The sequence below is a fragment of the Tamandua tetradactyla genome, chromosome 4 (assembly GCF_023851605.1).
Source record: "Tamandua tetradactyla isolate mTamTet1 chromosome 4, mTamTet1.pri, whole genome shotgun sequence".
Classification (NCBI taxonomy): domain Eukaryota; kingdom Metazoa; phylum Chordata; class Mammalia; order Pilosa; family Myrmecophagidae; genus Tamandua; species Tamandua tetradactyla.
The window spans coordinates 165,090,688-165,116,375 of record NC_135330.1 but is presented as its reverse complement, the minus strand read 5'-3'; the positions used below and the strand labels follow the sequence as shown (position 1 = coordinate 165,116,375).

Below are 25,688 nucleotides of genomic sequence, written 5' to 3'. Positions count from 1 at the left end.
CTGGTTCTGACAATGCAGAAATTTCCATCTTTCAAGCTCTTCTAAAGTGTATTTCTTATTGTTCTTCTTCTCTATATTTTCTGTCTAATGCCCACATTTTTCTTTTGTTCTTTACTATTCTCCCATATTTATATCTCCAATGATATTGAGCATTTCAAGCTTAATATCACCAGTATCTGATTATATGTAGAAATTTTGTATTTTACTTACAAAAATTTATATAGTTTTTCCTATATATGACAAACTGTTATAAGAATTTTACAAGTATTATTTCCTTATTCCTTATTACAATGCTATAGGGTAAGAACTATTATTATTAATGAAGAAACTGAAAGGGAAAAATTTCATAACTTGCCAAAGATCACAAAATTGAAAAGTGGGTACAGCAAGGTTTCAAAACCCAAGAAGTCTGGCAAAAAAAATCTGTGCCTAATTCCTAGACTAGGCTTCCTCTCAGATAAATATGATCATTTATATAGCAATCCTGGATAAAAATATCAACATGGATCATTGAAAATGGCAAATAATCTATCAGGACATGGAATCACAAGCTTATATTTCAGTTGGTATTGTAAGTCTGTAATTAAATGCCCCCTGCAAATTCACAGTAGGCAGATGGTGGAGGTCCTTTTGGGGCTAGGGGATTAGGGTTAGGAGAGGGGAGTCTTCTGATCTCCTGATAAATCCATTTATCTCAGAGTACCAGTACCATTGCTCAATTAAGTACAGTCAATGACCACTAAACATTTACCTCCAGAAGCATTCCTACCATTCTGAGAAAAAAATTCTCAGAAATAAGTCCACCAATGTCTAGAATGAAGTTATGGCATTAATTCAACAGAAACAAGAAACACATTTGAGATATGTTCCATCATAAATTAAACCAGTGACATAAGTCAACTGTAAATAAGATAACCATATATCCCCATTTGCCTGTAACAATTCCAGATTCCATCTGTTGTCTTTGGCATAAATATTCACAAAACACTCTTTGCTCTCAAAAGTATACTGGTTTGGATGATAAAATACGTCACCACCCTCACCATGGATAAGCAAGGGTGGGATGTAAATCTTAAAACATCCAAGAGAAAGTTATCTCTGCAGATGACCAGGCATGGCTCATTTAAAAATCTCAAACTTACAGTATCTATTTTATGACTATTCATCCAAAATTCAATTCTATTATTCTATCACCTTAAATATACTAAGCAGGGAAAAACTCACAAATAAAAATAACATATTAACCATGTAACAACCTACAAAGCCCATCGGCATAACAGGCTCGGTGCCTGCTCTCAAGGTGGGCATCACCAAGTTGGCTGAGAAGAAACTGAAGCTTCATGACTGGCAATTACTGTACACTGTGCTAAATAAACCCTATAAAAATACTACTTAATCCACTCAGCAACCCCATGTGATAGGAATTGGTACCCTCTTTTCAGGAAAAGAGAAAACTTAAGGCTCGGAGGTCACCGTTGAAATGATTAAGTAAATTAATTAATTGGACACTACTGAAATAAACTGTACAGTTCCCAACCCTACCACACTTTTGAGTTGATGTAGTAATATACATATGACAAAAGCCTTCATGTTTCATACAACCTTTACTTTCATTTATTACACAGTGTAATTCCATTATATATACACCAATTCCAGTGTATATTCATCAGCTAATGAAACACTGTACTAAACTATGACTTGGTAAAAATGTCATTGTCTCTACAGTTGCATTTGTATATTTGAATATTTAGTTGCTATTTCTTTTCTGTTTTATACTAAAGTATGGAAGACAGAAAAATGAGAATGCTAATACTAATACTAAAACAAATTTGGAAATGCATTGCATTGTTAAGCATGCCAAAAGCAAGACATGAAAATCATCAGAATCATGACCAAAAAGGACAAATATTGTATGCACTCACTGATATAAAATAATCAGGACAAGCAATTCAATAAAATCAAAAACTAGAATACAGGTTACCAAGGACCTGCATGGGGGGTAGGGAATGGGGAGTTAATGTTTAAATTGTACAATGTTTCAATTTGGGTTGATGGAGAAGTTTGGAAATAGAAATTATTTTTTTTTATTAATTAAAAAAAATTAACTAACACAACATTTAGAAATCATTCCATTCTACATATGCAATCAGTAATTCTTAATATCATCACATAAATGTATTTCTATTTCATGGAAATAGAAATTATTTAATGACATACATGAAATGATGGAAGTAGAGTCAAACGCTGTGGTAGTTAGAGTCAATTGTCAACTTGGCCAGGTGAAGGCACCCAGTTCTGTTGCTGCAGACATGAGCCAACGGTACATGAACCACATCTGTTGCTGATCACATCTGCAGTCAGCTAGGAGGCATGTCTGCTGCAATGAATGACGTTTGACTTACTTGGCTGATGCTTAAATGAGAGAGCACAACATAGCATAGCCCAAGCAGCTCAGCATACCTCATATCAGCATTCGCAGCTCATCTCAGGCCTTTGGAAATGCCGAAAGAAATCACCCCAGGGAAAGTTGTTGGAACCCAGAGGCCTGGAGAGAAGGCCAGCAGAGATCACCCTGTGCCTTCCCATATAAGGAAGAACCTCAGGTGAAAGTTAGCTGCCTTTCCTCTGAAGAACTACCAAAATAATCCCTTCTTACTAAAAGCCAATCATCTCTGGTGTGTTGCATTCTGGCAGCTAGCAAACTAGAACAAACATCAAGTCCAAAATTTGAGGTGTAGGGGTAGAAAAAAATAGAGACACCTGTAAAATTTCTGTGGCAAACCAGAAAAGGGCTTCAGTAATTCAGACACAAAGAGAAAATCAGAAATCCCTGAAGTTGGTGATATGGGTACATTTTTCTACAACTTCTTATCAATAGAAGACAAAGGCTAGTTTCAATTTACATTGAACAAAGTTTGTAAGAAAGTTGGCAAGTACCCATTAAACTCAGTGTCATAATTGCCTGCTAAATACCCTGAAAAATTACAACTAGAAACCATTATTAAATTATATTTCCTCTATCTTCTAAATCAACTCTAAGTAAGTTGAGAGGCCTAAAACCTTAGGAATGAAATTGTTTTCAAAATAAATTCACACTACCTGTATTTGATGGTTAGTGTACTTTTAACACATTAAACATAAATACATACATTGTAAAATTTTAAAAACTCCTAGGGTCTACCAAAGGACATTTATACTTTTATATATACATATGCACACACATATGCACATACATGCATGTATACATGCACACACAACACCATAACTGATATCATAATTAAAGATTTTGTAATATTTTTACTTCTCTGGGATTGTCTCTTCTTTATTCCTTGCCATTAATATACAAGGCTGTATTACTTGGCTTTCGTACAGGATCCCATCTTGCCTTCAGGACGGCATTATGTAATAAAATGGTATAGCAGGACTGTGGTAAACAGGGAGATCCCAAAACCCTAATTTAGTCCAGGAACTTCCCATGGGTGAAGACCCTCTTCTTTGAGTCTTCAGTATCTAGATTCACGTAGGTGGCAGATATTAATTACTTGTGGAACAAATTTTTTAAAAAGTCTAAAAAGTTAAGGCTATTTCTAAAAGAGAAAAAAAATGTATTTGCTAACCTCACTTTAACCATTTACTTTGATTCAATCCCTTTGCAATCTATAAAAAAAGTCTATACATTATCTTTGCCAATTTTGTTTCTGCTTCCCTACAAGTTTTCTAGCCATTTCTCACTCTTTTTTCCTCTTATCTCCTTCTCCTTTTTTTCTACCTCCTCCCTTTCAAACTTATTCTGTTCTTGTATGTTGTGCCTGTTTGAAACTATTATGTATACCCAGAAAAGCCATGTTTTAATCCTGATTCAATCTTGTGGGGCCAGACCTATTGTTTAGAGTGGAAATCTCTGATTAGATTGTTTCCGTGGAGATGGAGTCACTCAACTGTGAGGGTGACCTTTTGATTGGATTGTTTCCACGAAGATGTGAACACACCCAATGGTGGGTGTGACTTTTGATTAAATGGAGATGTGACTGCAACCATTTAAGGTAGGTACTGATTAGTTTACTGGAGTCCTTTAAAAGGGGAAACTATTTTGGAGAAACCTCCGATGCAGATACTTGGAGAACAGTGGCTTCAGAGCCAACACAAGACCCAATGTTTGGAGATCCAGAAAGTAAATGCCCCTGGGAAGCTGTTTGAAACCAGAAACCAAAGACCCCAGCAGACACCAGCCACACGCCTTTCCAGATGACAGAGGTGTACTGGACCCAAAGGTCTTTCTAGAGTGAAGGTATCTTTCTCTGGACAGATTCCAGAGAATCTGTTTGGACATTTTTATGGCCTTAGAACTGTAAACTTGCAACTTAATAAATTCTCTTTTAAAAGTCTTTCTGTTTCTGGTATATTCACATTCCAGCAGCATTTAGCAAAGCAATATATATATATATTAAGAGTGATTTTATCTTCTCTCACCATGTCTTTTGTCAATCAGTCTTCTCAGGATCTCAGTTTATACCAGCAAATGACTTACCAGGGAATTTTCCTAAGCAAATCAACTACCTTGCAAGAAGGAATTCTGGGGTCCACTATTTGGATAATATATTTCTCCCTGCTACATTACACTTAGGTGACAGTGGGATACAAATATAGAAAACTAGCTCATTGAAAATGGGAAACAGGAAAATGAGAAAGAAAACAGGTTCAAGGTGAACAGTTCCTCTTCACCTCCCCAGAGGAATGAAAACAAAAGTCATGTTCAGAAAGGAAAGGAAACAGAAGACCAGAGAGCCATGGTCTGATTCTTTATCGAACAAGAAAAGCAAACATAACCAACAATGGAAAGAACTCTCAAGAAATCCGAGAGGTTATAAACATATTGGGCAATATTTAAAAAGCAGCCACATCAATTATACCAGATGACAAAGGTGAGGATTAGTCATGAAAAAGTTTCTTTAGCAGTATAGGTTACTACAGAAATTTTATGTTCATGCGCTCAGAACAGAAATACAGGTAACCCTCACCTGAATTTAACTCTTTTCTGAAAATATGCCGCATAGCAGTTTTTAGGTGGTGGAAGACTATTATCTATTATTTTAATTTGGAAAAGTAATATGTTCTCAGCCCATCCAAATACCCATTCAATCTCCCCAAATATCAATAAAACTCTCTTAAACACCAAGCTAACTATCCAAATCTACCCAGGTTTCATGAATGATATAAATATAATCATTTGAAACACAAATTATCTAATTCTTTAAATAAAATGAACTCTTTGAAAGATTTGTTTATATGCAGCATGCAAGGAATCCTTCCAAAAGGGCTTATGTTTACCTTTTGCATCTGCAAGAAATACACACTTCAATGTAAATAAATAAGATAATGTGTTAAAGATACTAAAGATCCTATAAAATTAAATCTTGGATGAGGAAGATCATAGAGATAATGTAAAACACTTTTAGACAATCTGAGCAAAGGGTTCCAATCTATTGGAGAACAGCTGAGAGGAGAATGCAGCCCATTCTACATCTTCTTGCTTGAATTCAACAACACACAGGCATGTTGATTACGATGAGATTTTGATTTAAACAGTGAGTTTAGGGTAAAAATGTTTGCAAAGCATTATAGCAAATATTTGAGTAGTGAGAATTTACATACTGAGGAATGCCTGTATATTTTAAAAGGAAAAGAGACTACGGGGAATTAAATGTGAATCTTAAATATTCTAGTATTTTAAGAATTCTGAAGTAAATCCAAATTTTGAATTCTGTCTCTAAGAGATTAATGATATGAGTGAGAAATCAGTAGGAAGGTATACTGGAAATACAACTAATCCTATGGTTACATCCTTAAGATTACATATTTAAAGGTTTCCTCAAATTAGCTGAGTACACTGAAATATGAAGCTGTGGTATGTAATATGTACATCAGCTTTCCAGATTCAAGAAAGAGCCATATTAAAAATAGGCTCTGTTATGTTGTCATTTTCTTTTCCAATTCACAGGCATTTCACTATGAAAAGGAAGGAAGGAGAGAAGGAGAGAGACCGATAGGGAAGGAAAGAAGGAGCTTGATCCAAATTACTGCACCCCTACCAAAATCTTGTTACATTTACCACTGGCCCCAAGAACTAGAGAGATGTTCTGGTGTGTAAAAATTGAGAAAAGAATTCTTCTGGAAGATTTTTCTTAAAAAGCCAAGTATTCTAGTTTGCTATCTGCCAGAATGCAATATACCAGAAACAGAATGGCTTTTAAAAGGGGGAATTTAATAAGTTGCTATTTTAAAGTTCTAAGGTTGAGAAAATGTCCCAGTTAAAGCAAGTCTATAGAAATGTCCAATCTAAGGCATCCAGGGAAAGATACCTAGGTTCAAGAAGGCCGATAAAGTTCAGAGTTTCTCTCTCAAGTGGAAGGGCACATGACAAACACAGTCAGAGTTTCTCTCTCATCTGGAAATGCACATGGTGAACATGGTCTGGGTTCCTCTCTCATCTGGAAGGGCACATGGCAAACACGGCATCATCTGCTAGCTTCTTCTCCTGGCTTCCTGTTTCATGAAGCTCCCCAGGAGGCGTTTTCCTTCTTCATCCCCAAAGCGCTGGCTGATGGACTCTCTGCTTCTTGGTGCTGCAGCATTCTCTGCTCTCTCCGAATCTTCTTCATTTTCCAAAATGTTCCCTCCTTTATAGGACTTCAGAAACTAATCAAGACCCACCCAAATGGGTGGAGACATGTCCTCACCTAATCCAGTTTAACAACCACTCTTGATTAAATCACATCTCCAGGGAGATGATCTGATTACAGTTTCAAACATACAGTATTGTATAGGGATTATTCTGCCTTTATGAAATGTAATTTTGATTAAAACATGGCTTTTCTAGGGGACATACATCCTTCCAAACCAGTACACCAAGGTTCTAAATATTACCATGGAGAAAGGAAATCTATGATTGGCTTCCAACAATGTAGATCCCTCAGCCAAGGAATAATGAAAAAACAAAATGATCTATAAAATCAGTCTAAACTGCCTCACATTCTTACAAAAATTGCTCTACCCACCCCTTTTCTTTTATAGCAACACAATCTTTCATGTTTGTTTTTAGAAAGCAAAATCAATTATCATTCCAAAGAAAATGTCCCACTGAAAAATTATTTTTGAAGCCTGTCACATCTTTTATACTATCTGACCCATAAAGTTATAAATCCTTCCCAATGGAAATCCATTGCATTGTGAAAAAGAAGCTAAAGTTTTGTGCAGTCCAATCTTCTCTAGGGATCTAAAGACAATTTCACTCCTCTGTTTTTAAACATCTTGAAAAATCCTTACATTTGCTCAAAAGGGCAGACTGATGTTCCTTACACACACACACGCACACACACACACACATACACACAAATGGAAACAAACAGTGTATTTCTGGAATTTTGAGAAGCTACAGAATAGCTTCATTGGTAAATATTTCAAACAAATCTATATTTGTAAATCTTGCTTGAAGTAGCTGCCCTAAAATCATGCAATCTAAAAACTAGGGTGAAGAAATCGACTTCAATAAGCACTATAGCCTCTGATTCCAGAGGACTGCCCCCAGGCTAGAGCAAAAAGGTAGCTGCCTAAGCATTTTTTTTAAATAACCACTGCAAATATCCTTGAAAATATATTTCAATATTTCAACCTATTAGCATCAAAAAGTTCATCTTGATAGCTAACCTAATTTTCTTCAGTTGCAAAATTATCTCATTCTTAGCACAGAGGGAAGAAACAGCAAAGAATTGCAAGTCAGAGGATCTGGTAGGTTTACTGTGTGACTTCATGCTAGTTACAGGGTTCTGTTTCCTAATTGTTAAAACAAATTATTGAACTAGATGGTCTTTACAGTTATGGTTCTACTTTATGGGAGAAAGACTAATTGGTTGCTGCAAGCCAAAACAAAATAATTACTGTATGTATATATAGACATAGTATGTATATATAATTAAATACATAAATAAAGTTAATTTTTATGTAGATTTATCTTCTACTCAAAATGACCAATGCTAATATTGTTAACATTTCCAAACATTCTATTCAATTTTTCTTCTAGAGAATGTTTTTGACATATTGTTTCAGTCTGCGAAAGCTGCTGGGATGCAATATACCAGAAATGGGTTGGCTTTTACAATGGGGATTTATTAACCTAAAATGTATGGTTCTAGGGCCATGAAAATGTCTAAATTAAGGCATCAAGAGGAAAGTATCTTCTGAGAGGAAAGGCTGCTGGCATCCGGGGCTCCTTTGTCACATTGGAAGGCACATGGTGATCTCTGCTGGTCCTTCTCTCCTGGTTCTGGTTTCAGTGACTGTCTCCAAAACGTCCCTGGGTGTTTCTCTCTGAGCTTTCCTTGGCTCTCAGCTCTCTCCAAAAATATATCTACCTTTCATCCTTTCATAAAGGACTCCAGTAAGGGGATTAAGACCCCTTGAAGGGGTTGTCACATCTCCATGGAAACAACCGAATCAACAAATCCTACCCGATAACAGGTCTGCCCCCGTAAGATTCAAACAAGCATACATATTAACTAGTGCTTTTTTTTAAATATATATTTTATTATCCTAGAACACACCCCCACTCCCACATTCCCCTAATCGAGGAAACAGGTAGGTATTTGGGGACTTTCATTTTAGAGAAGAATCAAATATGCAAGTTCTTGAGTTTACATCTTAAAAGCCAAAGACCTAGCATGTATAATGAATATATTTACAAGAATATTCCAACCCTATCAGGAGACTACTATGATTTGCAGGGAGTGTGTAAATGTTTCCTTTGTCCTGAAAAATGTTCAGGGAGTAGCAGATGTGTGAGGAAGAGGCTCCGGGGAGGATGTGGAGCCTGCAGGCCTTACAGTCATGACAAGGAAGGCATGGCAGCAATCCATAGGGACCAACATGGGGTTCAGAGAGAGGACGAGATTGCATCCTCATACCTTGGCATCTGCAAGGTCCCTGGAACATTGAAGACAGTGGGAACCATCTGAGAAAACTCTGAACTCATAGCTATTACCTTGAATTTTCAAAAGGCTTGGAACAAACCAAAAGGTGTTACATCTGTTGCATACTCTAAGATTGTGGTCTTAATGCCATACCCCTTGTACTCTTCTCTGGTTTCGATCGTCTAAGATGATTTAGCAGTAACACACAAAATCAGTGCCACTGTGGCTGATCTCATTCATCTCAGTCAGTTATGGAGTAAAACTTCAGGGCCACTAGAAGAGATTAAAATTAATGTTTAGTATATGCTGTGACTTCTAAGCATAAACACATGAATAACATTTAAAGTTAACAGAGATTAGAAGCAACAACAATTTATTTTCAAACACAGTTAGACCTATCTTAGAGAAGAAAATGCAATAAACCAGATTTTCCTTGAAATCCCCCTTGAGGGAAAATGACAACAATTAATTATCTATGTAGGTAATAAATCATATTAGGCAGACTTCTGTTATAGTCACCCATTAACTTCAATCCCTAGCAGAATTCAATTTAACATTTAGCACCAGAGGCTTCAAATTTCAGTTCTATTTCTCGCTTATATTTTCTTCTTCTCACCTGTAAATTTCTTAAAACTAGATAAATAACAAGGATTACTTCTTTCCATTAATTAATGCCAACATAGATGGAATGCATCACAACTCAATTTGGTTTGTATTGTGATAGGATTAAGCTTTCCTGATTCAATACAATGACAATCTCATTTCCTTAAAGCTTTTATGAAATCAATTGCATCCATTAGAAGTAAATTAGCACACCTTCCTGATTACTTTAACATAGCGGTCATAATTACAGGAATAAAAAAAGTTCCCTTTTCATGCAAAAGACCTCTGCAATTACTGTAAGGTTTTCTATTACAAAACTGGCTTTGATGTGATAAGTTCATTTGGGCATAAAGTCATTAGAACAAAGTGTTCACCTCCCAACCTTCCTCCCTACTCAGTACACCTAAGAAATTTTCTAATCTCCTATCGCTGCAGTCTAAGAATTTGCACTATTGAATTCATATCAATATCTTCCATTTACAATGTTGAGGCTAATAACAACAAAAACCCCACAAGTCTGAATAATTACTGTTTTCAGTGAACCTGTATGCCAGGATGATATAATTTCCCCAAAGGAATGGTTAAACTACTGTGTTGAGACTAGCTTTTTAAAATGGCTTTATTATCTTCCTACATTCATTTTAATTTGAACAAATTAAGATTCTCAAGGGACTCCTTCTCAGTTTGTTTATCCTGAAGGCCACAGCTCTCAGCATAAAGCTGATCTGAAAGAGATAATGACCTTTCCAGATTCTAGACAAACCTCTTCTGGTCCCCTAAGAAAGTGAAAAGTTTCTAAGGGACTGGTTGGTACAACTAAACCAATTTATTTTCATGCTAGGTTCTCAGATAAGTCAAATATAAGTGTGATAATATTAACCAACTTGACAAGCACCCTGGGGAAAGTTTAAATTCATAATTTTTTAAAGAGCATCTAATACCTTCCAAAGAGCCATTAATTTGTATGCAAAATAGCCATACTTAAAATAAAAGCTGTTGTGACTGGATGTGGCTGAAAAAGACACTACAGTCCTGCCCCCAGGATGCTCACAAATTTAAATTATTGTCTAATTACACAAGCAACAGCTATTAGCAGTCTTGACAATTATTTAAAACTCTGACAGCTTTGTTGTTCCAAAAAGAACTCTCCTGTTCCCAAAGGGACAGTGAACAAACTGGTATAGCAAGGTAGTTTAACAAAAAATTGCATTAGTCAAAATAATTAAACAAATGTAGTATATTGAGCTGTCTTACTATGGCTGAGCATTATGCTGAATACCTTGAGAATATCAAAAAAGTTTAAAATATGATCCTTGCCCTTAAAGAGATTATAATTTACTAAGAAAACCAAGAACGCTCAAGAAACAATTAGCAAATAAAAATGGAATTTTTAGCACTAATATTAGTCATATAAATTTGCATTGTCCAACACAGTAGCCACTAGCTATATGTGACATTTGAAATGTGCCCAGTCCAAATTGTGCTGTAAGTATAAAATATACTGTTAGATTGAAAACAGATTCTGAAAACCAAATTCAAGAATAAGTTTTTTTTAATTAAGTGACAGGCATGAGAAGCAAAACCAAAAAAAGTTTACTGCTCAAAGAAAAGTGGCAGGAAAACAGTTTATATACCTGCTTAGAACAAAGAAGAAGTATGGGGGAACGAAAACGGTGGAGGTAGGAAGGACATGAGCTATGTGAGTTGTCTGGGGTGGGTATCATTGGGTTCCATAAATCTGCAAAAGCTACCCAGGCAGAACGTTTGCATAGGAATGGGTCTATCTGTGATAAGCAGACTTGTAGTGTCAGCATGCTTGTTTATCACAGCTTCTTCTTTCCCATGGAGGCAAGGGTCTTAATTAGTACGGCAATGGATTGTTGGTATGTCAGCCAACCTCAATTGCTTTCAGCTTCTTCTTCATAACTTCCTGCATAAAAATGGAAGTTTAAGCAACTTAAGATGATTTCTAGAACTATTTACCATTCTAACTTCAAAACATACAGTGTTTCAAAGGCAGTAAAAAAAAAAAAAAAGAATATTAAATATATTCTTGTTGAAGTGTTGAAATGAAATATTTTGGGGTGTTGGGTTAAATAAACATATTAAAATTAATTTCAACTTTTTCTTTTTTACTTTTTAAAATGTGGTACTAAAAAAAATAAGATTATATTCAAGGTTTGCCTTATAGCTTGCATTATATTTCTCTTAGTCAGTGCTGGTATAGATTAAATACAAATGAGTTCGGAAAATTCAGAGAAGGCATGAACTTTAAAAGGATCCAGAGGTCTTGCACAGTTGGAGTTAGGAGAGAGACACGTCCCAGGTGGGAGCTAGAAATGGTAAACTGTGAAGGCAGAGGAGAGATTGGCCTGGAAGTGAATTTGGGAGTTTGGATATTTGGGCTGAGACCAGGTGTTGGGATCAGGTAGAGGGGCACACACCTTTTTCTGAACTTCTCATCTCACTTCCTGTGCTCTTTATAAGCAAACCCACTGTAAGAATATACTATGAAGTGTAAGAAAGGTAAGTTTGTGAAATCTTCTATCAGAAACTGAGAAGATGAAGTTCTATCTGCCATTCCCAAAGGTGAACTTGGGCAAATGATCCCTGCCTCTGATTTTCTCCAAGTCTCCTTAATACTACAAAGTTTTTCTTAATGCCTTTGTTTATCCATTGACTTGAAAATTTTCCTGCCAATAAATACACTGAGAATATAACATACCAAACAGATTGCTACTACTATAAAATTTTGCTCAGCCAAACTCAACTAGCTTCTCAACAATCCTAGTCAGTTGATGCTTCCATTCTCTACAACAGCTGTTCAACCTTATACTCTCTGTTTGGAAATCCTCCTCCACCCTCTCTGAATTCTCCTACATGGCCTAACCTCCAGTTCCTGAGACAATCTACACACCTACATCTAGCAAGCCTTTTCTTGCTTCCTTTCCTTTAGTTAGACTGGAGCAGGTGGAAGGATCCTTGAGTAAAAATGCTCCTGGATTTCTAAACTATGCCCTTTTCTCACCCTAGTTTCCCTTCCTAGACCTAGGATTTTCAAACTTTTCTCATGCACCCACTAAAATGATTTTGAAACACCCATTTTCAAGTTGACGTCCCCCAAAATTATCATGTAACTTTTTATAAAGCATTAAATAGTTGCAAAGGATATAATTCCCTCCATTTTAAATTCTGTTAACAAACAGAAACATAACTGTTACTTTATTCTTTTAAATATGTCTACCTTCATTCCTTTAAAAAAAATGCATGAATAAACTTTTCTCTAACGTTAGGAAATTTTACATTATTCCTTTTTCTCCTTGAGCTCATATTTTTGTTATACCTCTCCAACAGAATTTTATCTGAATGTAATATATTTTATGCTTGGAAGTCTTTTATTGATCACCTTATCCTACATCTTTGTAAAAAAAAAATATGTTGGCAAATTTAATTTTTTAATCTCCTGGGACCATAAGGTTCTAAGTGATAACATTTCTCTTCTAGATTGAGTTATGTCACATAAAACAGAAATTAAATGGAATTATATAACTTAAATGATTTTTATTTTTTCAATTATTTCATAGATCCATGGATAACATAACTTACTGACAGAATGAGACAACTTTCAGCATCAAGTTTTCATTTTTTATAGTAAGTCCCTAAAACATTTTTTACATTAAATAAGTAGACGGAAATGTGAAGAGTTTGTAACTTCCAGATTAAAAATGGAAGTTTAAGCAAGTTAAGATGACTACTAGAACTAGTTACCATTCTAACTTGAAAATATACAGTGCTTCAAAGTAACAATGTCACAATTCTTTTAACTCCTTCTGAGTTATATGTCAAATATCAAATAGTGATCTAGCATAAAAAATTTATTTAATCTCTATCAGCTAATAATTCTTTTAGGCATTCCTTTAATTTTATGTAAAGAAAAAAAAGAAAAGAAAAAGAAAGAACCTGACTTTCAAAAGGATTTATTACCCTCTTGTTAGGGCCACTCACTTTCTCAATATAAATTGTCTAGTTTTCATGTGTGATCCAGGAGGTATCAGGGCAAATAATATACGAAGTTGTAGGCCTGCTCTTCTTTTGACAAATGAGAAAAAATTTCTGTGAAAGGAGATACGGGAAAGAAGAATCTACTTGGCCACAGAAGGATTCTCAGGAGTACTAACCTTAGGAAAAATACCTATGAAAGTTGAGGGCCTAACAACTGAATTCCTTTAAAATTCTTTGTGCACTCACATAAACCTTGAAAACCCTTTAAGTACCAATATAAGTACATGTACCTCAGTTTGAAGACCACTGTTGTAGGCCTTTCATTGATTCCATGCTTCAGTTGCAATATGTCTAAATACTGATAACAGACAAAACATACCAGGCTAAACCACTCTCCTGAGATTCAGAACCACTGATCTGATTACCTATCAGCCATTCTAACTCACAAACATTTCCTAAATCTACCTACTTTTCTCTATCCCCTGACTCTGCATAAGAAAAAGTCACCACACCTTCTATCTTGAATGCCCTAATAGCTTTAACTCAACTCCTTGCATCCAATCTTGCTTCCTTTCACCCTCTCTTCTCACTGCAACTATGATGCTTAAAAGATAAATAAAGTTGGATCATGTTTTGACCCTCCTTAAATCTTCAGTGGCTTCCCAGTATTCAGGATAAAGAACAAACTCTTTTATTATGACACAAATATGGTTTAAATACGAACAACTGGATATAACATATCCAAATATTTTCTCAGTCCATCTCCTGGACTCACCTCTGCCACTTCTCCTAACACTCTAGTCAGTCTGAATTTCAGTTTTTCAAAGTCTCCAGGAAATACAGATGTGCTCTTTCCTCTTCCCTCTTGGTCTGGCTAACTCCTACTTAAAGGAAAGTCTAAGTTTACTATTACTTCCTCCAGGAAACTTTCCCTGATCCCTATGTTAGGTTAGAACCTCCCAGATAAATGCTTCCATAGTCCTCTTAATTCCTTTATCACAGCACTCAACACACACAGCTGGAGTAAGCTGTTTAATGTTTCATTTTCCCTTAAGACTATCAGATTTATACTGCAAGGACCATACCTATATTACTTTTATATACCTACTACTGAGCCTGAAACATTATAAATGCTACACAGATGATTAATTGGTGAATTAAAATGTTTTCGTCTAATTAATAGTCAACATTTTATTATCAGTATATTCATAAGTTCTTAACCTAAAATTTATTTGGATATATCATTCTCCATTATCAACTGAAAGCAAGTTCAGAGTTCCTTTCTGATGACTCATAATAGCAAAAAAATATTCCAAAGTTACTAAGTATAGAAATCTAGGCACCAGCAGTTTGGTTGTATACTGTGATAAAAGTGCTTTTAAGGAAAAAAGCCAACTCTCTTGAGAGGACACTGATTGTAGCTTTTTCCAGTATCCATTTAGGTAGAATCATGTGAAACATCTACATGGATGAATGGTAGATTTCCTCCCCCAAATGCTCAAAAGAGACTTAAAATAGAAGTTATTAATTTCTGACAAATTTCCATATAATATATTCACGTTTGCATTGCTTCTTATGTAAACTCTTTGTGTGATAACATTCATTATTTTTATCTGTATGCTCATAGTAATTGACTAAGTATTTCAGATTTCTTTTGTACAGTGAAAATTAGCAAAAAAATGTATAATTGGCTTTAATAAAACAAATGAGTACATTGCAAAAAGCATTGTATTTGCTAACAATACAGCTAAATTGTATTCTCTAATAGCATTCACCTTATTAAACCACCATAGCAATTGCCTTTCAGATACCATCTTTCATACAAAAAGGAGCACAATATGATCAGCCAGCTGCTGCTAAATGATCATTGTCATTTATGCAGCCAGATGAAAGAATGTCTTTCATATCAATATTCTAAGGCATAAGACAATCACCGAGGAAACTCTTTGATAATCAATAACCATCAATCACAAAAGTTATTAACCTTCACATTAACCATTCCTGTGGTATGCATTCATGTGCCCATTTGTATATGTGAGAACCCAATTCATTTTGGGGAGAGGTTGCCTGGAGAGATTTGGGGATTATAAGGTCTCCCACATAAAACAGAGAATGTTGAACTCCCAGTATTCCTTCTTCAGTCCTGCCCACTGCCTTATTTTCCCATCACTTCAGAGATACAATCATTGTCATTTTTCAAGTTCTCAACTTTGCAGCTGTATTTTTTGTTTCTGCATATTGTGCTGTCAACCCTTACCACTTGCCCTGTGTCACCCAGTCATTACAGTAATCATCTTACAATTTGGATCATTTTTATCCTCTTCTCTTCACATCAGCACCAAATAAAATTAACACTTGGCAAATAGTCATTTATTCATTCATTTCATAAGTGTCTACTACAGGCATACTATCTACTACGCACAAGCACTGTGCTAGGAACTGGGGTAAAACAGTGATCAGAAGACACATCAACCTGACCTCATGGACCATCCAGTCTAGTAGGGAAGAGGCACAATAAACACATGAATATTCAAAACTATAAATGACAAATGATTCAAAGAAAATTAAAATGGTGCTATGCAAGACAACAGTGTTGGAGAATGGATCTACTTTCATTGGGAGGCTGAAGAAAGCCTCTCTGAATTAATTGTCCTTGGTAGACAGCAGTACTCTTTACTGAGATAAGGAAGACTAAGAGAAACAGGTTTGGAGAGCTGTGGTGTTTAACTTTACGTGTCAACTTGGCTAGGCTATGTCATATAGTTGTTTGTTAAAACACTAATCTAGATCTTTCTGTGAAGGATTTCTGTAGGGATTAATGTCGGTGATCGGACGATGTTAAGTAAAGGAGATGACCCTCAATAATGTGAGTGGGCCTCATCGAATCAGTTGAAGGCCTTAAGAGCAAAAACTGAGGTTTCCAGGAAAAAAATTCTGCCCCAAGACTTCCACATCAACTCCTGTTGTCAGTCTTCCCTACGGATTGCAGATGCCAGTCCCCACAATCATGTGAACCAACTCTTTAAAAACAAATACCTTAATATTTTGTCACATACATATGTCCATATATAGTGTTTTTCTGTTGGTTCTATTTCTCTGGTGCACCCTGATGCAGGATGTATGAAATCCAAGGTTCCATTCTAAATGTGTTAGGTTTGACAAGTTTGTAAGGCAATCAACTAGAGATATCAAGAAGACAATCAGATACAACACTAAATTCATCTTTAGAGAATGAGAGCTATAAGAAAGAAAGTGTAGGACAGTGGGGAAAACCCCAAGTTTACCCATAGAAACATGAACATTTTGAGGTAGAGTGGTGAGAAATCATCAAGTGAGAGAAGAAGAAAACCAGAAGTCTGTGTTAAGAAAGACAAAATGAGATAATGTTTCAAGACAGGAGTAGTCAAATGAATCCAGTGCTCAGAAGAGTCTAAGAACAAAAAGAGTAAAGAAATAGCCATGGATTAGGCCATGAACAGTTTCAGATGAATGCTGATGCTAAAAATAAGGTCAAAGTGAAGAATTAGAGACAATATTTAGATAACTTTTCAAAAGCCTGATTACTAAGGAAACATAAGAATGGAGCAGATATTGCAGAGAAATATGGGGTCAAGGATTTTAGATTTGTTTTGTACACTGATATGGTGTGGCATTCTGGGGCTGGCTTCCTGTGATCTTTAGTCCTTGGCTTTTCTGCCACATGGCACGTCTCCTTCCCTCTCCATTCTCTTCTGGGCTCCATTGAATTTCAGCGTCAGACTACTCCCTGTGGCCTTCTCTCGCTATATCTGAATTTCATGCTGCCTATAAATGCCTCCAGTTATAGGATTAAGGCCCATCCTGATTGAGGTAGTCCATACCCTAACTGAAGTAACCTCATCAGAAGATTCTACTCAATGGGTCCACACCCACAGGAATAGATTAAATTTAAGAACATGTTTTCTGGGATACATACAGCTTCAAACTATCATAGGCATTGATTGGCCACTTGAAGTTTGGGGTCAAACGACACCATGCAACCCTCTTGTGTGCTTTATCTCTAGCAAACTTCAGTTGCTTGGGTGCTAGTAAGAAGAAGATGAATGATAGATTCATAGGGTCTGTTTTTCTAGAGACACATATTGTAGAGAAGAAACATAAAAAAAAAAGTTGAGGGCTTTTTCAAGGGCATTATTATGATGGACAATGGAATCTAAACTGCGTAAGGAGGAAAGCGAAGATAAAATGGCAGAAGTAATGAATGAAAAGAAAATGTATTGGGGGTAGGAGCTGTAGAAAAGGTAACGGTTTGAAAATGTAGGAGAGCCAAGTGGCTAGGGAGATGGATAAATGAAATGGTATTAAGACTCCACATCAGGGGCTGACTTCTTCAGTGAATGAAGAGGGATGATCAGTAGATGACAGAAAAGGTTTTGGGGAGTAGGTGGTATATCTATTTGGGTAACACTCAAAGTATCATAGATCTCGAAGGAGAGGAAAGGAACATTCTAAACACAGTAATAGAAAACAACCCTCACTTTTTTCCTTTCCTTTCTTTTTTTAACACATCTCACTGAAAACTTTTTATAGGACTTTCGGATAGATACGAGAATTTATTTGCCCAGAAGAATGAGGTACTCAGACTATGAGTGAAGAAACGATTTTTGCTTGATGGGACTATTCAGAAGTCCATCTTCAAACATCAGTTGACTGTCTACTTTACCTAGAACAAATCCTTGTTATCTGGCATCTCAACTATGGCATTTCCTTAAAATCAGATTTTAAGATAGTCCTCCAATATACATTTCTAATAGAAACCATAAATATTGCTGAAATATCCGTATCTATCCATAAATTCAGACATATATACTTTTTTCCATGTTGTACAAACTATTTCATGATGAACTGCTTCTTTTCCAATAAACAATCATAAAGATTTGCCAATGACATCTTGGCATCCTCTATAACATGAACTTAATAAAGGTATCACATTAGATGAATGAGATGATTTATTTAAGTAATTTACTATTGTCTTATTTTTAGATTATTTCCAGTTTTCTTTTTTGGATAATTTAAATAATGCTGTAATGAACATTCCTTAGCATATGTCTTTGCAATCATCTCTAATTATCATTACTGATAACAAATTCCTTGAATTAGAGTTATTTGGTAATAGAATATGGGTTTTTAAAGGTTTTTTTTTGCTTGCTTTATTATCTTTAGCCACGAAGACCTCTCCATTCACATTACCTGAAGAACATTTCACCCCCTACACTCTTTGGCTACCAGTCTCTTGTCTCTCTTCAGCAATTGTGAGGTGGATACATTTTGTTGGAGGAGGAGAAATCCAGTTTATTGCCTTTGCCAATAAGGAAAATATCAGAAAGTCAGGTGGCAAAGCTATTCAATTATATTCAGATTTGTACAAGCATTGTCAGAGTTTCCTTGTACCTTTGCCAAGTTAAGGTATGTGCCTTGTTTCTTTTCTTTCATTTATTCTTTTAATAAATGAACAACCAAGGACCCAAAAAGAAGGGTCTTATTCATTCATTCCAGATTTTGCCCATGCTAATATAGGCAAGACCTCTCTTCCATTCATTCTAACACTTCTCCTAAGATTATTTCTCTAGCTTCTTTCTGCTTCTGCATCCTGAATGCAAATTATCTTCTTTGCTGTCGTTTTGACCATGTTAATCCTCTACATAAAATTCCTAAAAGCTCCTGGATTAAATTTAAATTTCTTCACAATTTTTATTTTCTATTTACAGATTCATACCGATCCCTAACCTACTAGAATCAAGGCATTATTAGTTTCTTGGTAAAAGCTTCCAGGTAAATATGAATTGCTATCATTTCATTTCTTCTAAAGTGCTTCATTATCTCTTTTATTATTTTCCCAACTTCCTTCTATGTTTTCCCCCTTCCTCATATCTGGTTTTATGTTGATTTGTTAGTTATCTTTTCCTGTCTTCATCATTGCATTTCTTTCTATTTCAGATTTATTTTGCTGGAGCTCTTCAAACTATAGTTTATTGCTTAGGTATTTCAAGCCCTTTACAATAAAATGAGTGCTGTGAATTTGTCAAGTTCAAAATTACATTTCCCACTGGCTATTGCTTTCAATAGGATAGTAATAGTTACCACACAAAACTAAGGAATAAAAGAACAAAGGGACACTATTGCAACATTTTAATATCCTACCCCATTCAAGTAGACATGGCAAGCCTCTGGCATGTGGTTATGTTATAAAGCTTCAAAAAAAAAGGACCTTTTTCTGGAAAGAAGTTCTACTCTTGATAGCCTGATAGCGGTCCCATTTAGGGGATAAGGTTAGATATTCATTCAGTTGTCATCTGTATTGCAAATTGTAGAAAAAATATTTGTATACCTCAAGAAGAGGAAAACATACCTAAATAAAATCCCATGCTTAAACAGGAAAAAACAGAAAAACAATCAGGCAATAGATTCTTCTGCATTTTCTCTCAAAAAGAATTGTTAACATGCTTACCAAAACTAAATGTTTAAAGTTTCTTGCTTGGTATGCATGAATATACCTTTAGCTGGTCTATACACCCCACCATATCCACCCAAGAACAAGATTGTTAAGCCCCTTCCAAATGGCTTTTTACCCAAAGACCCATTCAGAACATGGGACTCAGTGAACCACAGTGCCTCTGCCCTTCCTCCTTATTGTCTACTTTGGACCACAGCCTGAAAGATCATCTTTTTTAGGTACCAATCATTTCTACCACCCTTATCTTCATACTGGTCTTCCTTTCCTCCTCCTGGTCCTCCTGATTCTTCTCACAACCAACACCTCTCTTTTTCTGAGCATTCTGGAAATACCCCTACACATCTTTCCTACCCCCTACCCCTAACCCATGCATTCTTGTGCTCATCTCAGAATGCTCAGATTTCTTCCCTATCCTACCTAGACCTTGTCTTTTCCAAGGATTCATTTTCTCCTTGTATCCCTTTCTAACAGAGGATACTCATTCTCTTACACTCCATACACTCAGCAATTGGTAAGCAGCACAAGGATTTTCTCTGCATTTCAAAACTATTATTTTCACACCCTCATATGACATTTCTCCTCCTCAGAAGATCATGGCATTTGCCTATACTCTCCTTAATGCTTTTTCCTCATTCTTATAACCCTATGATCACTCACAGTCAATGAGGGCTTTGACATCTGTCTTTTTCTACCATCCATCTGAACAGTTATTTAACAACCCTTCCTGACAACCACTGTTGGATGTTATCCTCAGGCTACTTCAACTCTGACATCTAATACCAAATTCACACTCTCCAAACACAATCTCCTAACAATCGATTTTTCTTACTCTTACACCTTTACTCCCTTCCTCCAGTCTATGAGATCTATCTCCTGCAAATTCAGCATAGATCAACATGGCACATTTCTCCAACTGTCCTACCATATCACCCTTCAAATCCAACTATCTGTGTTCACTCTTTGTGGTGGCTTAGAACTACGTACCCCAGAAAAACATGCTCTTATTTTAATCCATTCCTGAGGGTGTGAATTCTTATAAATAGGAAATTTCAATAAGATTATTTCACTTAAATTGTGACCCAGCTGAACCTGGATGGTTCTTAATCCTACCATTGAAGGCTTATATAAAGAGAAAAAGAGAGGAAGCAGCCAGAAGCTGAATATCAATGGAACCTGGAAGGGAAAGGAAAAGTCAGGAAAGTTCACCATGTGTACTAGCAGGTCATAGAAAAGCCAATGACCAATGACCCCCAGGAATGCCACAGTCTTCTGGGAAAAAAACATTACCTTGATAATGCCTTGATTTTGGACTTCTCCTATGCTCAAAACCATAAACCAATAATTCCCATTATTTAAGCCAATCCATTTAGTTTCTAGGCTGACAGTAATTTGTCAGCCTAGAAACTAAAACACCTCTCTCACACCTAAGCAAACAAACACTGCAGGAAAACACACACACACACAGTCATTCATACAAGTGCCATCAATGTTTTTATTTCCAACCTTATGGAGAAACAACTTTTCTTTGCCCTTGTTTACTCCTCAATCCAGGGGCTAAGGCTGGCTTCAAAGGGCCTTAACCCTCCTATATTCTCTATCAGCACTCCCAATAAATCTACCTCCCAGCCACAAAACACATAATCTAAGTGTGTGTATGCAGTCACAGCTTCTAGAAAGTGTCCCAGTTTCTTGATACTCAAAGTTTGGTACATGGGTCTGCCTGCAGCATCAGCAATAAGCATCAATCGGGATTTAGGAGCTTGTAAGAAATTCAGGATCTCAAGCTTTACCCCAGATCTAATAAACCAAATCTGCCTGTTACCAAGAGCCCTAAGTGATCTATAATCATATCTAAGGTCAAGAAACACTGCCCTGGCCTCACCTGCCCTTTTCCCCAATTTCCTCTCCCCAACACACACACATACTATATAGAAGCTCTAAGGACATCACTAGAATAGTCCCCTCTCCACACTGGCTACTTCCACTTTACTCTTCACACCTCTCTTATACTTTACCCTGAATAGGTGATCTCACCACCTTTATAGACAAGATGTGGGTCAGCAGGTAGGAACTCGCTCAGCTTAGTGATCCCAACCTCTAAATTTGTTAACCTTTACAAGTATCCTCAGCTCTTTCTGTTCATCTTGGCTTTCCTCCCTGTCCAAGATAGTCCTCTTCTCTTTCCTAACTCCTTCAGGATCCTTTTCCATGAATAATCTCCTGCTATACCTTGGACCCATTTGTCTGTACACTTTATTGCCCCCATCACCTTAACAGTAAAATGCCCAGATACCGACTATCTTTTCAACAGCTTTTCTGGATCTTGAGGGTCCCCTCTAGCTACCACCTTGTCATTCTCTTGACATTCAATTTTCTTGAATGAAGTCCAAGCTCATGCCTCTACTTCCTCTGTTCCCATCCAATCCTCCTTGTCTTCCATGCAGCTCCTCTGCTTCACCCCTCAATATTGGCCTCCACCAAAGTTTCATCCTTAGACCTCATCTTCTCATATGACACGCACTTCTTCCCAGTTTCCTCAGTCCTAAAGGTATCCACTATCACTTCATGTTAATGACTTTCAAATATGTGTCTCCAGACCCATATTTTACCATGGTCTCCACAGTTTCCTCTAGAACCTCAAATTTGACATCTCTTAAAATGTTATTGACTTTTTCCTTGCCAGAGCATCTCAATCTCCCACCTAGTTGATGAACACATCATTCATCCAGTTGTCCAAGGCAGTACCCTGAGAATTTTCTAAGACTCTCCCTTCCCTCCTCTTCATTTTCATTTTCACTGCCTTTTAAATTTCCTATCAGTTCTCACAGTCCACTGGACTAAAACAATGGATGCTGTGCTGGTTTGAAAGGATTTATGTGCCCCCAGAAAAGCCATGGTTTAATCCTAATCAGCATTGTGAGAGCAACAGTTTCTTCCAGTCCCTATTCAGTACTTTACGGCAGAAACTTGATTAGGTTATCTCCACGGAGATGTAACTCAATCAGTTGTAGGTATTGACTTGATTAGATGGAGATGTGTCTCCACCCATTCTACATGGGTCTTGATTAGTTTATTGGGATCCTATAAAAGAGGAGACATTTTGGAGAGAATGCCTTTTGAGAACGAGGAGAGAGCTGCAGAACCACAACAGAATGACGAGAGAACCACAGAGTCCATCAGTCAGTGACCTTTGGAGGCAGTGAAGGAGAATGCCTCCAGGAAGCTTCATGAAGCAAGAGGCCTGGAAAGGAAGCTAGCAGACATCACCCTGTTTGCCACGTCTTTCCAGTGGAGAGAGAAACCCTGAACCTCATCGGGGTTCAAGCCAAGAACCTCGGCTTCTTGAACCAAGGTATATTTCACTGGATGCCTTATATCAGACATTTCTATAGACTTGCTATTGGACATTTCCATGGCCTTAGAACTGTAAACTAGCAACTTATTAAATTCCCCTTTCTAAAAACTGCCCCAGTTCTAGAATATCACATTCTGGTAGCTAGCAAACTAGAACAGATACCCTGACATAGTTTTATGCCTACTCCAATCCATGTTCTATACTATACCCAAAGAGATGACAAATCTGTTCATATCACTCCTCTGCTCAGGATTCTTCCAACAGCTCACCATTACCCATGGGGTCAAGTTCAAACTCCTCAGTATAACATAAAATATATTATGAAGTCCCAAGCTCTCATAGTTATTTAGACTAATTTCTTACAAATCCAACATGTGTTTCCTCTGTTACAGCCATGTTGAGTTACTTGAATTTCCTAAACATTCCACTTGCTATCCCAAAAGTTTCACATGCCATTGAAAATATTCTTTTCTCCCATCTGGTTAACTCTTATTCATCATTCAAGACGCAGACCAAATACTGCTCTCTCTGTGAATCCTTTCTTTGTCCTACCTTCCCAGACAGAGTTTGGCACTTCTTCTTGTGTGCTCCCCTTGCAACTCATACATCCCTTTATTTTAGCAACTATCACTCTGGAGTATTGAGAGACTAAATGAGGAATCCCTGAGATAATAATCCCTTGGAAGCCTGAAACTACATTCTGTTCTATCCTTTACATACCCAGTTCACAGCATAGTTACTTACTTACAGAAGGTGGTGAAATAAGTGATTATTGAATGACTAAATGAATATACAGGAATGAAAAATGGCATATGCTATCCAACACCAAAGTGATAGAGAAAAAAATTGAGTACCCTCCTGGGTTTTATGGCATAGAACATGAAACACAAATTGAACATATAATGAATCTTGACTTTTGGTGTACCTCTGGTTATTAGAAAAGAGCAAAACTAGACTGAAATGGCTTAAATTTTGGTTCTGTCACTACAACCTCCTGAAATGCTTCCTAAATTCAAAAAGCATTTTCTACCAGTGTCTGTTAACTGTATTGTCCCTCAGGACCCCTGGCTTCTGAAGATTCTCTCTCCGCCCATACTGTTCTACTAGCAGCATATCCACATTCCTCGGCGGCAATGGTGGTTACTTAATTAATCACACCCTCTTCCAAGTTCCTCTTCTTCCTTGGACTGGGTTAGAGAATATGCATGATTGGGCTTTAGCATTTAAATTCTGTTTTACAATACTGATATGTTTTTACACAACAGACTTTCCTCCTTCTGAAGGCAAAGCTCCTTAATGCAAGGACAATATTTAATATTTTCAGTGTGCCCACCCTTGCACCAAACAGTGTTAATTTCTTAGCACTGACTTTCATGAAATGCATTATAACAAGGGTCAGCAAGCTACAGCCAAAGGGCCAAATTTGGCCCACTATCTGATTTTGTACAGTCTACAAGCTAAGAATGGTTTATACATTTTTAAGTTATTGCAAAATATTAAAAGAAGAATAAATACGTAATGGCATGAAAATCGTATGTAATTCAAATTTCAGAATCCATAAGTAAAGTTTTATTGGAATACAGCCATGTTCATTCTTTAACATATTGTCTATAGCTGCTTTGGCATTACTATAGCCAAGGAGCATATATGCCACAGAGACTATTTGGCCTGCAATGCCCAAACTATTTACTATCTTGTCCTCTAAAGAAAAAGTTTGCTGACACCTGCATTACTAAATTGATGTTACTGAATTATGTTCACAGGGATTACCGACATATCTCAAAAAATACCAAAGGGAGGGGGGACTTTAAAGTGAGTATTTTAGTAGAGAAAGTAGAGAAAAAAAAGAACTCACAAGTCTTTTGGGTACCCAACTGTGGAACTGTCCATGGAATCATCTAATACTGTAAGATCACATGGCAACATAAATTCAGGAAAGAAGTTCATGCCCCTATGTCATTTCACACTAAAAGTGTTTTTTGTGTGTGTGTATGCTGTATGTGGGATCACATTTCATTATTTTTCCATGTGAGTATCCCATTATTGCAGCATCGTTTGTTGAATTTTTGTTTGTTTGTTTTGCTTGTTTTTGTCTGATTTTTGGGAAGTGCATAGACTGGGAATCAAACCAGGGTCTCTTGCATGGCAAGTGAGAACTCTACCACTGAACTACCCTTGCACCCACTTAAAAGTAGTTTTAAATGTGAAAAAAAGTAAGCAGTTAAGGTATCCTGCATATTCTTTACCTAAGCAAGCTATATGAAATTAATGT

The 25,688-nt window shown here is 36.5% G+C and overlaps 1 long non-coding RNA gene across 4 annotated transcripts in view; it reads right to left on the bottom strand.

The window, feature by feature from the left end:
• LOC143681485 (uncharacterized) overlaps positions 1–25,688 on the bottom strand; it is a 320,995-nt gene that overhangs the window by 214,244 nt on the left and 81,063 nt on the right. For 2 of the 4 annotated variants that reach the window (XR_013174673.1, XR_013174674.1), the window contains exon 2: positions 9,035–9,236. This is a non-coding gene — a long non-coding RNA (uncharacterized LOC143681485). Of the gene's footprint in view, positions 1–8,637; positions 9,237–25,688 lie in introns of those variants that run through there. The other 2 variants (XR_013174676.1, XR_013174675.1) reach the window with 2 other exon arrangements.